Source organism: Taeniopygia guttata, chromosome 1, assembly GCF_048771995.1.
Source record: "Taeniopygia guttata chromosome 1, bTaeGut7.mat, whole genome shotgun sequence".
Lineage (NCBI taxonomy): Eukaryota > Metazoa > Chordata > Aves > Passeriformes > Estrildidae > Taeniopygia > Taeniopygia guttata.
The window spans coordinates 43,240,121-43,252,737 of record NC_133024.1 but is presented as its reverse complement, the minus strand read 5'-3'; the positions used below and the strand labels follow the sequence as shown (position 1 = coordinate 43,252,737).

At 37.3% G+C, this 12,617-nt stretch overlaps 1 protein-coding gene across 1 annotated transcript in view; it reads right to left on the bottom strand.

The window, feature by feature from the left end:
* DDX10 (DEAD-box helicase 10) overlaps window positions 1-12,617 on the bottom strand; it is a 153,535-nt gene that overhangs the window by 41,408 nt on the left and 99,510 nt on the right. The window lies entirely within an intron of this gene.

Here is a 12,617-nt window from a genome sequence, read left to right as displayed (position 1 = left end):
AAAAATTACATTTAAGGCCACAAGTGCATTATACAGGACAACATATGAAACGTAAACTTTAAGGAATTTAGAGATTTTAGAGGAGCTAAGATTTTAGTTAGAAATTAGCCTTACTAGAGTTAATTAAAATAATAATAAATGAGTAGGCCTTGATGAAGTTAGGAGTTAGTACTTAACTAATAATTGATTGCTTGTCAGCACAATGTTTAGTTAGCTGGTTTCGTAATGAAGAATATAGAAACTGACAAATAGCTTTTAGGAACATAAGACAATTGTGGGCCTCCTCTGTTCCGAAACCAATTGAAGACAAGGAATGGGAGTTCTACCAAGAGTTCATTTGTCATATTTGCATTGAAAAGGTAGAAAGGTCAGAACGAGGAAGACTTCATTTACTTCCTCATTTTGGGACCCCTCCCCATGAAAGGGACACCGACCCATTTCAAGGGACAAACTACGCATGCTTAATAGCTTTTGGAGTGATTTGCATACGAAGCGGGGAATGGGATGTACTAAAATCATGAATATGTATTTGTATTTTGTGTATTCAATACTTGTATGGATAAAAAGACTCTGTAATCACCTGGAAGGTGCGGTGTGTATTTGGGAGCTATCCCGCATGCTGCCTGGCGTCGAATGAACATACACTTTCTAACTTTAAACTGTTAGAGAGTTTTTGTCTGTCACAGTTGGATATCGGTACTAGATCAATATCCATATTTTTAATAAATGACATAAACCACCAGGACCAAATACTGTCTGGTCCACATGCAGTTCTTCCAACAAGGTAGACCTATGCATCATGGTCATAACATGATCATCCATGTTACAATTCCTTCTCTCCCAAGTCAAATTTATACAAGTTTCTGATCCCTTTAACTTATACTTTTCTAATTATTTACTTAAGTTTTCCATTTCCTCCACTTTAATTGGTTCAGCTGCACATTCTCCACTCTTTGGGATAACCATGGGGGTTCTCTCATTTTTCTGCTAAAATTGTGGTAATATTCAAATGCTACCCCTCAAACACAGAGAACACAGGTAGAAAGTAATACACCATATGTTAAAAAGCAGCATTTGACTTGGACAGTCTAGAAAATTTTGGATAGAAAAATTCGGATAGAAAAATTCTATGGTATATGAAATGTCAGTGTTTTAACTACAGCTACAGGCTTGAGCAGATACAGCAGCAAAGTTCCTGCTCAAGGGATTTATAATGGAGCACTGAGAAGACAGCTATGAAAGCAGAAGATTGACATAAGGACACAGAAGAGGAGTACACAGGCAGCATTATAAGCTATAGTATTTAAAGGACTGTGAAAACACAAAAAGATTCTAAATTTAATAGGTCCAGAGACTGAAATAAGGAGCACAAGAGAAAAACAAGACAGAGACGCAATCACCAGGAGATGCTGTCAAGATCTGCTTTTTTGCTTTTTTTTTTTTTTTCCCAAGCAGTGTAGAGAGAGGGTTTGGATACTTCTCAGTGAAAAACAAAAGCAGGTTTTGCAGAAGGTACATGTATGCTGGCACTGAGCTGGAGGTAGGAGTGAGTTTCAGAAGCCAATGTCCTAATCAGGCTGCTTCTGCTGCTTGACACTAACACACTCTGAACAACACTGGGCTTTCACAAGGTCAGAGGATTATTCCAACTGGAAGAACATCAGGAGGTCTCTGGTCCAACCTCCTGCTCACAGAAGAGTCAGCTCTGAGGTGAGGTGATGCTGCACAGGGCTTCATCCAGCCATGCCAAAATCCCAAGGCTGGAAACTGCACATCATCTCTGGTCAGCCTGTGCCACAGCCTGACTCTCTCACACAGAAAAATTCCTCATAAATCCAGGCTGAATCTGTTGCTTTAACTTATGGCCATTGTCTGAGGTTTTGGTCCATTTCATTTGTGACATGTTAATTTACTAATCAGAACACTCAAGTGAAAAGCCATGTAGAAATTTCAGTGTATTCCACAGATGTATTTACAGACCAGGTTCTACTCTGATAAAAATATATAACTCACTATACATCTAATTTCCACAAACCCACAATGGATAGTATTATATTTTTTTCATTTAGTTTTTCATTTATAGTATTATACAGCTCAGAGACCTTCTTGGTTAGCTTTTAAAATTTACTGCAAATTCTCCTTTTTTTCTTCACTCTTACAAAGCTACTTAAAAAGGATGGTTGTAACTTCAGTAATCAAAACGATGAAAATTTTTAGTCATCACCATGTAATATGGCTAAATCACTTGGCTTTAAAGAAGAGTTGCAAACCTTCTACCTTTTTTGCACTAGAACTCACAACAGAAACAGGTCTGCCTAAAAGGAGCCCAAACTACAGAAAAAGCTGTGCCTAATATAGGAAAGAACTACTCACTGTTCTTAACCATGAAGCTAAGAAGTCTGACATTGGCTTCTTTTCACATTTAATCTCCCCCTCCTTCTACTGTTGGGTTTTAAAACAAAAAATCATTTAATTCTTAAAACTCCAACACAATTAAATAAATGTCCTAACATTTACATTCCATGTTTTCAACTTGAGACAAAAAAATAATGACTAGTAGCATAGCTGCTCTCTCTAGCTGGTGAGGTCAGGACTACATTAATAGAGAGCTTAAACTCCAAGTTTTCAGTTATAAAAAAAAATAAGTCCAGCAATTTTGAGAGTTCTTTCCTCCCAAAGGAAATCCCATCTTCCTCAAACTCTCTTCTTTCTATATTTAAGAGTTCATTTTACATTGTACAGAGGTTTTACTGAAATATTTTAAAAATATAGCATTTTTTTTGTTATTTCTATTATGAAGTTTTGCTTCATACAGTAATTTTTCTTTAACTTTTTTAATGTGTAAAAAATTTGTACATTAAGTCTCCTTTCTTTCTTTTAAAAAAAGTATGCATAGGTCAGATTTGTATTCAATAAATTCTTTTAGCTGGTGACAAGCTGCTGTTTTTCCACCCTAAAATTTCACTGACCTCTTCTAGGTCCGTACCTGAAGGCAAATAGAAGTTTTACTTAACAAAACTAATGCATATTATGGCATATTTAGCTCTCAGAGCATTTAAGAAGCCTGTGGCCAATCTATTTCCTGGAAAAATTTCATGCTCATCTGAGTCCTCTGAAGTCTTTTTATTTAAATACTCAAGAACTCCTTCAGGTTTTGATCCATCATTTTAACACTAGATTTTTAGTAACTATTGCTTTACATACTGATGCCATAATTTGGAGCTACCAACCCATTCTATTTAACAGCTGAGGTAATGGTCTACCACACAACACATCTTCACAGATGACCAAGCTCTGGCACAAATCACTCCACTGCCTGGAAAAATCTGGCTGTCAATTGCAAACACATGTTGGTCAATACTGGCAATACTGGAACTTGTCTTGGTATCCCCAACTATCTCTTGTTATTTTAGTGGCACACAGGTGAATTCAGTCAGTTGTGCTACAGAAAACAGAGCTGTTCAGAAGTTCAGAGCAGCTCTCATACAGTGGCATCGCCACAGTCAAGAGCTGGTTTCCACCACAATTTTGAAGTTACAAACATGCTCTGGAAACTGACTTAATAAACATGTTTCCCACATTTTTCTTCTCCCAGATTTCACACCAAGCTTGAATTGTTTACATGCTCATGGCTCATTGCTACATTTATATTGCTATGTAGCTTAGTATTTCTCCTTACAGAGACTAGAAAACCACCTACATGCAAGCACTTCTCCAACCACCAAAACAAACTAACATTCCTAACTCAAAGATAAAACTGAATCAACTTATTAGTACTTCTTTGAATTTGTTTTTTAATCTGGGAATTAGGTACAACTTTGGTTACTAGTAAATAAATCTTAATGCCCTCAGGAAAATAGCAGAATCATTTTTATTGTTTTTTGTTTTGTTGTGAGGCTTTTTTGAATCTCAATGTTTGGTTTTAGAAACCTATAAAACAATCTCTTCAAGCATCAAGGTACATAAACATAATGATGAAAGCCTCATCTGTAAAGCTGATGTTTAAAGGTAGGGAAACTGAAACACCCAGTAATCATCAATTTAAGGCAATACAGAGTAGGCATCAAAGGCATGTGTAAAACAGCACAGGGAAAATTTTAAACATTAAACAAGCACTGGAAAAAGTCTTAGAGGCAGTGGAAAAAGGCATTCTCATTAAAAAGAAGGAAACAGAAGCTAGCAGACTGACCCTTAAGAGGACATTCTTGGAACAAAACTAACACAAGAAACCATGGACAAAGATCAAAATTATTCCTTTCCCACTAGACCTGAACACAGTGAGTATGTTTTAAGGATAGGAAAGTTTTTCTAAAGGTTTTAAGTGAGTTGGTTTAAATATATACATGGATGAGAGGCTGGACATGAGCCGTCCATGAGCTCTCACATCCACAGAAAGCCAAACATGTCCTGGGCTGCACCTACTGGTGAGAAGCAGGGCCAGGGAGGGGATTCTGCCCCTCTGCTCTGCTCAGACCCCACCTGCAGGGCTGCATCAGCTCTGGGGTCCCAGCACAGGGAGGACAGGGACCTGTTGGAGTGGTACAGAGGAGGGACACTGAAATGATCAGAGGGCTGGAACACCTCTCATACAAAGACAGGCTGAGAGAGCTCAGTGTTCAGCCTGGGGAAGAGAAGGCTCTGGGAAAACCTAATTGTGGCCTTCCAGTCAGTAAGCTGTAAAGGAACTTTTTACAGTGGCATGTGTTGGGCAAGACAAGGGGTAAAGGCTCTAAATTGAAAGAGATTTAGATTAGTTTAGATTGAAAATTACTACAAAATCGTGGGACTGAACCTATACATACACAAACACATAGTGTGAGATAAAGGTAATACTAATTCAAAATATATGATAAATGAAGTTAGTTAACAATGTTTAAAAGTAATGTTTAAAGCTGTGAATTAAAATCTTAACAAGATATCAATGGAAGTTACACTGCAAACCATACTAATATATTCTAGAGAAAAAGTAGAGGAAAATGGGCAATGATGCCCTTCATCTCATTTTGTGGCTGCTTTAGGCTTTGAAGAGATGATGCCAGTGGAAAATATATTATCTATAGAGGTCACAGGCTCCTGAGCTGTCTTAATGGAGCCACCCACAAGGAACCACCCAACTCAAACACCAGGTCTGTGAGAAGGCAGAAGAGATGAGCAGGCATGTATCTGTGCCTGCTCATGCAGGCACCCAGCATCCTCAGCAAGCAAAGGATGCAGCTCCTGCCAGAAGCTGCAAGGATGCCTCACAGAGCCTGACAGACAGAGGTCAGCATTTTGGGCAGTTGTTCCAGTACATCCTCCAGCAGGACAAGCAGCCTTGCATGGAAGCTCCCTTACAGCTCTAGGGCAGGTAAAGGCCCACTTTAAGGTTATGCCTGAAATACTTCAGCCTCCACCCATAGCTGTGTCCTCCTGGCATTCATCTGACTAGTGTGTACACAAACCAGCTGGTTGGAGCCTGGTGCTAGTAACATCAATGTTGTGGGATCAATTGCCATAAGGGCCATTCACTTCAGAGCTGGATTCAATAGCCCTTATGGGTCCCTTTCAACTCAGAATATTCTGTCACCTGTGATCTCATTTTCTTATTTTTCACATCAGTAAGATGAGGTTAAGAACTCTGATTTTGCTGCAAGACTCTTAGAAAACATCCAAGGACACTTCAAGTTCTAAGCGTAGCCCATTCAGCTGTTGAAGTAAAAGATTAACAAGCAAGCCCCTGCCTCTACTGGCACCAGAGGGAGACCAGATGGATGCTGCTGCTAAGGATGAAACAGGATGTTTGTCAATCCACTTCTCAGTGTCCATCCCCCTTATCTTAATAGCTGTGCATCTGGAGCATAACAGCAGCACTGCCTGCACACAAAAGCTATGGAGGAGCTCAGAAAGGCTTTCTAACAAAGTAATACTCCCTGATTTATTTTACACATTTCTCCATCTATATTTTTCTTTGCTGTTCAGCTGAGCACTCCTCTCAGCAGTAAGCTCTTTCCCTTTATATTTTGCTCCTATGCTGGCACACTCTTTATGTGAGAGAATTTTATCATTCTTACCCAGCACCACATTAAACCAACTGTACACATGGTAATCTGACAAATTCCACCTCAAAGTGCAGGACTATTCAGGTACTTTAATAAAGAGCACAATGCTGCACTGCAATTCTTTACCCCTTCAGATTACTTCCTTGGAAATATGATGCAACCTTCTTTTAGAATTAATCTGATTTCAAACTAAAAATACTGGTTTTCATGGGAGAATTTATCCTCAACCATATTGAATGGCTTGTGTTATACAACATCTATTTTACAAAATAAAAAAATCCCTGGGGAGCCTTTTCCATTTGCTGAGCATGATATATGGTATTCAATGATTTATTACAATACACTACAACTTTCAGAATTATTTTATAAAACTATAAACCAAACATGTTTAAATCTTAACTATTCTGTCATCAACAGAAATCACTTGCAAAAGCAAGGGAAGTGGATCCTAGAGTTCCATTGGGAACAGGGCTGCCAAAGGAAGGAGTAAGTCCTAGGGATACAATGGTAGGGATACCCTGAATGTAAAAGTGCAGTTTGCAATGATATCCTGTTACAACTGAGACAAAGACAAGAAGGAGAAAAAGTATTAAAGTGAACATGAAATACACTAACTCTAATGAGAGTAAGGCAGACAGTAGCAGAAGATGTGAACTCATAAGTCACTGACAGATGAACACTGAAGGAACCACACAAGCACAACCTTGGGAAGGTTCACAAAGAACTTTGTAACTGGTAAGAAAAAGAGAAAACAGGTTATCTGTGTTTACCAGCCTCATGAGAAAGAGCAAACTTAAAAGGCAGTATTTGAAAGGCACTATGTGACTGAACAGAAAGACCAGAACATGGAAAAAACCCAAAGGTAGTGACTACACAGGAGCCCTATGATGTAGGTATGAAATCAGACATACTTAGGATCCACTCTACTATTTAATGTATTGATGAGTGTGCTTATCAACCAAAAGAGTGAGATCTTCTTAGTTCTGCTAAGGTCATCAGCTCTTATCAGCCAGCAGGAAGAAATAAGCTTGTGCTGCCTGTGCTGTACACGTATATGTGAGCACAGCCTCTATTGCCTCTGTGGGTATCCACAGAGTGTGCCTTGTGTGTGCTCCTCTGTGCAACACACATGCAGGGGCCTCATTCTGCAGCCTGGAACAGCAGTAGGCTTCATCAAAAACACCTGCAAATGAAACTGCCCGAGTTCAAACCCAGGAGATTTGGGTCCCTTACCAGTCTGCAATCTCCCATTTTCAAAAATGAATTTTAATCAGAATTCAATATACTCTTGATGAAAATAACAGCTATTTATTTTATGATAGTCCTTACATCAGTCTGGTACAAAGAACTTTCTCTTTTAGCTTTGGAAACAGTTAATAGAGTAATAATATTTGGGAGAGCAAACACACAAGGGTGAAACATTGCAGTGTTTCCTCCTCATTAAAATTACGCACTATGCCAGTAACAAATGCATTTAGGGCACAAGTGACAAACCAAAGAGAGGTATTCTGTTTCAGTACCATTTCTAAAATAATTCTGTATTTTCCATTGCATTAGGAACAGCATATGCAAAACTTTGAGAACATATAGCCCTAAACTTCAAGTGGTACAAATCAAGATCATTTCAGTGGCACAAGGGCTACAAAATCTCTCCAGATTCCTTAAAGCAACATCAGTATCCCAGGAAGATTGTGCAAGGAGTCTCAAAAATACAAAGTATATATTACATTTAAAATACGGACATATAATACATTTAAAATACATTTGTGGTACAGTGCAGTACCTTCTGAAAGATCCCCCATCACCTGCAGTCTGAATCATCTCTCTATAAATATATTTATTTAAGGTCTTCCAAGGAGGTACAGAACTACTGCATCTTGCAGTATCAGTCCACTGAAGACAGTCTCAGCTTGATTGCTACTAATACTGCCCAAATAAAATTATATTTTTAAAAATATTCTAGCCTTCTTCTCATGCTGATCATTCAAAATTCACAGTGCATCTTACTGGTGGGAAGGCGAAGCAAGAAATAAGGCTCCTATTCATTTTTCCTCCATCGCCAACAGGCATTTTTCTGAGCTTGAGCTACTACAGGGAAAGAGAGAGGTTATTAAGAAGTGAGATGAATCCCTCTCTGCTACTATTTTCCTCCTAACAACACTACATTTTCAGTTGAAAACTTGAAAAATGGAATGCCAAAACACGTTCTGAACAGTTTATTCATTTTTCCCTTTATTGTTGTTTATAACATTTTACACATTCCAAATGGCTTTCATTAAATAGCCATTCATGAAAAATTCTTTTCACATCATCTTGATCAGCGTTACTGTCCTTCCCTTGTGCTCAATCACTAAAATTTACTTTGCTCCCGAAACTTCAGTAAGCATTAATTACACTACAATTATATCTCAGAGCTTAATTTACTTCTATCCATCTGATTTTCAGTTCTTCCATATTTGCAGAGGAAGAAGAGGATAATAAAATGTAAGACTCATGAAGGAAACCTAATTATAGTGTAGATGCTTTGCAAGTTTCCACAAGCCTTAAGGGGTAACACACAACTCTTCAAATCTGAGCATCTCATGAATGCATCAAAATATTTTTCTGATCATACAGGAAACTGTGCTCATTTAAATTACATTCACAAATGGATTTAAAAGCAATGGCCTGTGGATACTTCTGAATAGTTTTATTCTTCATCAGGAAAAGTTTTGCAAGCAAAGTTCATAATAAGCTTATGTGCCATGTTCTCCTAAAAAAAATATTTTGGAGATGTTTTGATTTTAAGAAGTTCACTTTTTTTTGTCAGAGACCGCTAATCTTCAAGATTATACTATGGAAACCATAAGAAAGGAATTCTCTATTGAATATGACCTATAATAGTACAAGCTTTATGAAAACACTGCTTTTTCTACTTTTTCTGTATCCACTCATTATCTAAATCAAAACCTGAACCCACCTGTAGATAAAAAAAACCCGATCAAATAATATCTGCACTTATAGCCTTCTGTAAATTATTTGTTATCGTAAGTCACCATTTCAAAGCCAATGCAGAGACTTCAGGTATTAGCACACATTCAGCTTGAGGGGACTTTATGATTACATGTACACAACTGAGTATCAGACTGCTACATTTGATTTATACAGAATGAAAATGCATTTGTCTCTAGTGGTCTGCTAGTCTTAATAACTTTAATAGATCTAGCATGTTTCAAAACTTGATTTAAAAAAAAAAAAAAAAAAAAAAAAAAACAACTGCCACACACACACACCAGGAAACTGCACCAGTTTTCAGCTGCAGTAGGGAAGAAAAGGAATTAAGAAGAGCAAATGTGAATCAAGATATATTTGAAACTTGATGTACGTGAAGGAACGGAAGAAAGTTAAGTTGATGAAAATGTTAACCAAAAGCAGAAAGGAAAGATTCAGCCATGGTTTTTTCAAAAAGCTAGGAAAAAAGAGAGTTGTAGGAGCATTCAGCAGCCAAGGCAAAAAACCAAGAAACTGAGTTGTCACATCTGATATTGGAACATGTCAAATGGACAAAGATCTTCAGCAGTCTCCTTGCAGGAAGGAAATTTAAAGATGGGAATTAAATAATTAGCATTACTGCAGAAAGGACAGGTCAGATAACAGAGTTCATGTTACAACATGATGGATTGTGGCTCCCAGTGAAGCACAGAGGATTTTTAAAAGAAGCAATGACAGTCACAAGTGACAGATTTAGGACTTTATGAAGGGTTCTGCTGAAGGCCAGCAACGGGATATATAAGATGGGATTAAAGTATGTGACTTTAAAAAGCTCCTCTTTCAATGACACAAGAAAGGGCACTAAGACATTCACACTTACACAAAATCCAAAGTCATGAAAATAAAGTCTCCTAGTCTTTTTACTTCTCTCACATCCTTTACTGGTAACACACTTGAATACTCATCTTTTAGGTTTCATCCTATCCTTCCAAATGAGGGTAAGAAATAACTTAGACCACTTGCTTGTCAGGCTTACATAAACAACAAAACTTTTAATAGCAAATTCAGATAATGATCCGGCACCTGATCAGGCTTCTTCAGCATAGTCATGATACATGGACTTGCATAGTTCTTCTTTCATGTTCTTCTGAGATGTAAGCCAAAGATTCAAACTCAACTAGTATCTGCTCCTGAGTGATTATCTTTTGGTAGGAGAAACCTTATGAGGTGGGAGAATTTTTAAATACCATTGGGAAGTCACTGTGAAAATGGCCACGTAACTCGCTTTTACTGTGAGACAGCACAAATTTTCCCCTGGCATTCTTTTGTTAATGAAGGACAGATGACTTGTTCCATCAACAACACAATAAATTCCAAAAACATCAGGGAAAAAACAATGGCTGAAATGGCTAAAATAATGTTTATCTATGACACTTACGTATGATTTCTGAATTATGCCATAAAACTTCCCCCTACAGTGTGAATTTTAAAAATTAGACATTTTCTGGTAATGAAAAAATTGAGTAGTATCTTCTCTACCTAGTAACTATGTAGCTTCTTCATTAATCACTGGAAGAAGGCATCTTCTGATCACAGTACCAGCTTAAGATGACCCAAAAGGAAGGAGGTATGCCTGTCTCTCCTTGTATGAAACGAAAGAGCAAGACTCTGCATATTTTCCCTATAATTACTACTAGAGCTGTTTCTTAAGCAGCAACAGTTGACTGTCAGGAATCACAAACATAAATGGATGACTTAGTAATAAGGAAGCACAAGAGAATCAATCTGTATGTCAGCCTTACCTTATACAGCCTGTATTAATTAATACATGAAATGAATTGTTATTCTGAATGCCTTCTGTAGTGAGGAGATAGATTCATCTTTAACCACAAAGGTTAGTGAAACAATGGGAAAGCAAATGAGGTTCTACCAGAGTAAAACCTACAACCTTCCTGCCCTTTCTTTCTTTGCAAGTGTCATCTCATTTAAATTTGGATGTTCCAATTCTAAACTGTTATAACACTATTCCAAAAATTAAATGACAACCAGGTAACTGAATACTTCATTATGTACAGAGAATTTACATATGAAGTATTTTTCACCTCAAGCTGTAAAGTTTCAAATAAAAAATCTGAACAATGTCAGATGTGTGTCAGTCATGCAATGACTGAATGGCAGCCCTTAATACCAGACAATCATTTCACAGGATGTCAGAGGTCTTTTTCTTTAATCTATTTCCTTCTTTTTCATATACTATCATTTATTTATTTTATGTCATTTCATAACGGATAATAGCTGGAGTGTGAAAAACACTCATGCACTAATGTCCAAGAAGCTTCACACATGACACTTTGCATAATTACAAAATAACCCCATGACATTGATGTGGCCAGTCATAATTTTGTCTGACTCCGTTTTGTAAAGAGGCAGTCTCTTTTCATAGTATCTCCACAGTTGAAATATTTTTATTCCATGTAGGTAAATATCTAGTCAACATCATTTGTTCTCCTCAGAACTATAACAATGAAGCTGTGTTAACAGACCAATAGGTGAAGTATTTTATCACTGAAGTCTGATGTCAACCCTACAACGTTACTCAAAGTGTATGAATTTTCTAGTGAACAAGAGATTGACTGCAAAGTCATAGAATCAGTCTCTACTTTCCTGTTCATTAAGTGCATCTTTGAAATCTGTTTGCATTGTTTTCTGTAAACTTGACTATTATTTCACTTAGAGCACAGCAAACATTATTTCTTTTCAACTCGTATCAATTGGAACACTTTGATAAAAATAATGTGAGATTTTTTTGTATTTGTCAAATGACTGCAACAGGACTAGAGGAGCAGACTTTCAAATTAGATGTGCAAAGCATGCTCTGACATTAACTAGGATACTTCATAGCCGAAATATAACTTGAAGCTTTCACAAATTCCTTCCAAATTATTTTGTTCAAATTCAAACTCTCACAAACACTGGAAAATCTTGCACTAACTACTTACAATCAGTGGAAAGTCAAACTGAATTAACAGCATTTACAGAGCAGGACAACAAAACACTTATTAACACCTTGGAAATTTGAAGCTTTGAGTACAAACCAGGCCTTTAACAACACATAGTCCTGGGATCTTACATGTATCCGTTATCTGGAGAATGCCATACCCATCTCACAATCACTAACAGAATGACCTCTGAGCTGAAAGACATACAGCTGTGTTCTATATGACAGATACACAGCATGGTCAGAAAATCCTGCCTTGGTCCATAACAAATAATAGAGAAGTAGATGGAAAACTTTTGGTCTGCAACTTTTAAAGGTTTTCAAACACCAGAGAGAAGCCAGACTGCAGATACTGATCTTTTCAAGTCACAGCCAAAAGTCACATCATGTAGTTTGAGTAATTCATTAAGTAAGTTCTGATAGCCCTAAGCACACTGACACAAAAAGTTAGCACTTTGGCCTAAATGAAGTGTGACACTAAACGTGGAGCAAATGGTAGTCTGAAGACATTTCAGAGGTACTCTCACTGACAGAAGGTTTTAGAGCACATATGCCTATCACTACTTTCTTTTGGTGAAACAAACCCTTCCACTAAACACTGCTCAAAAAAT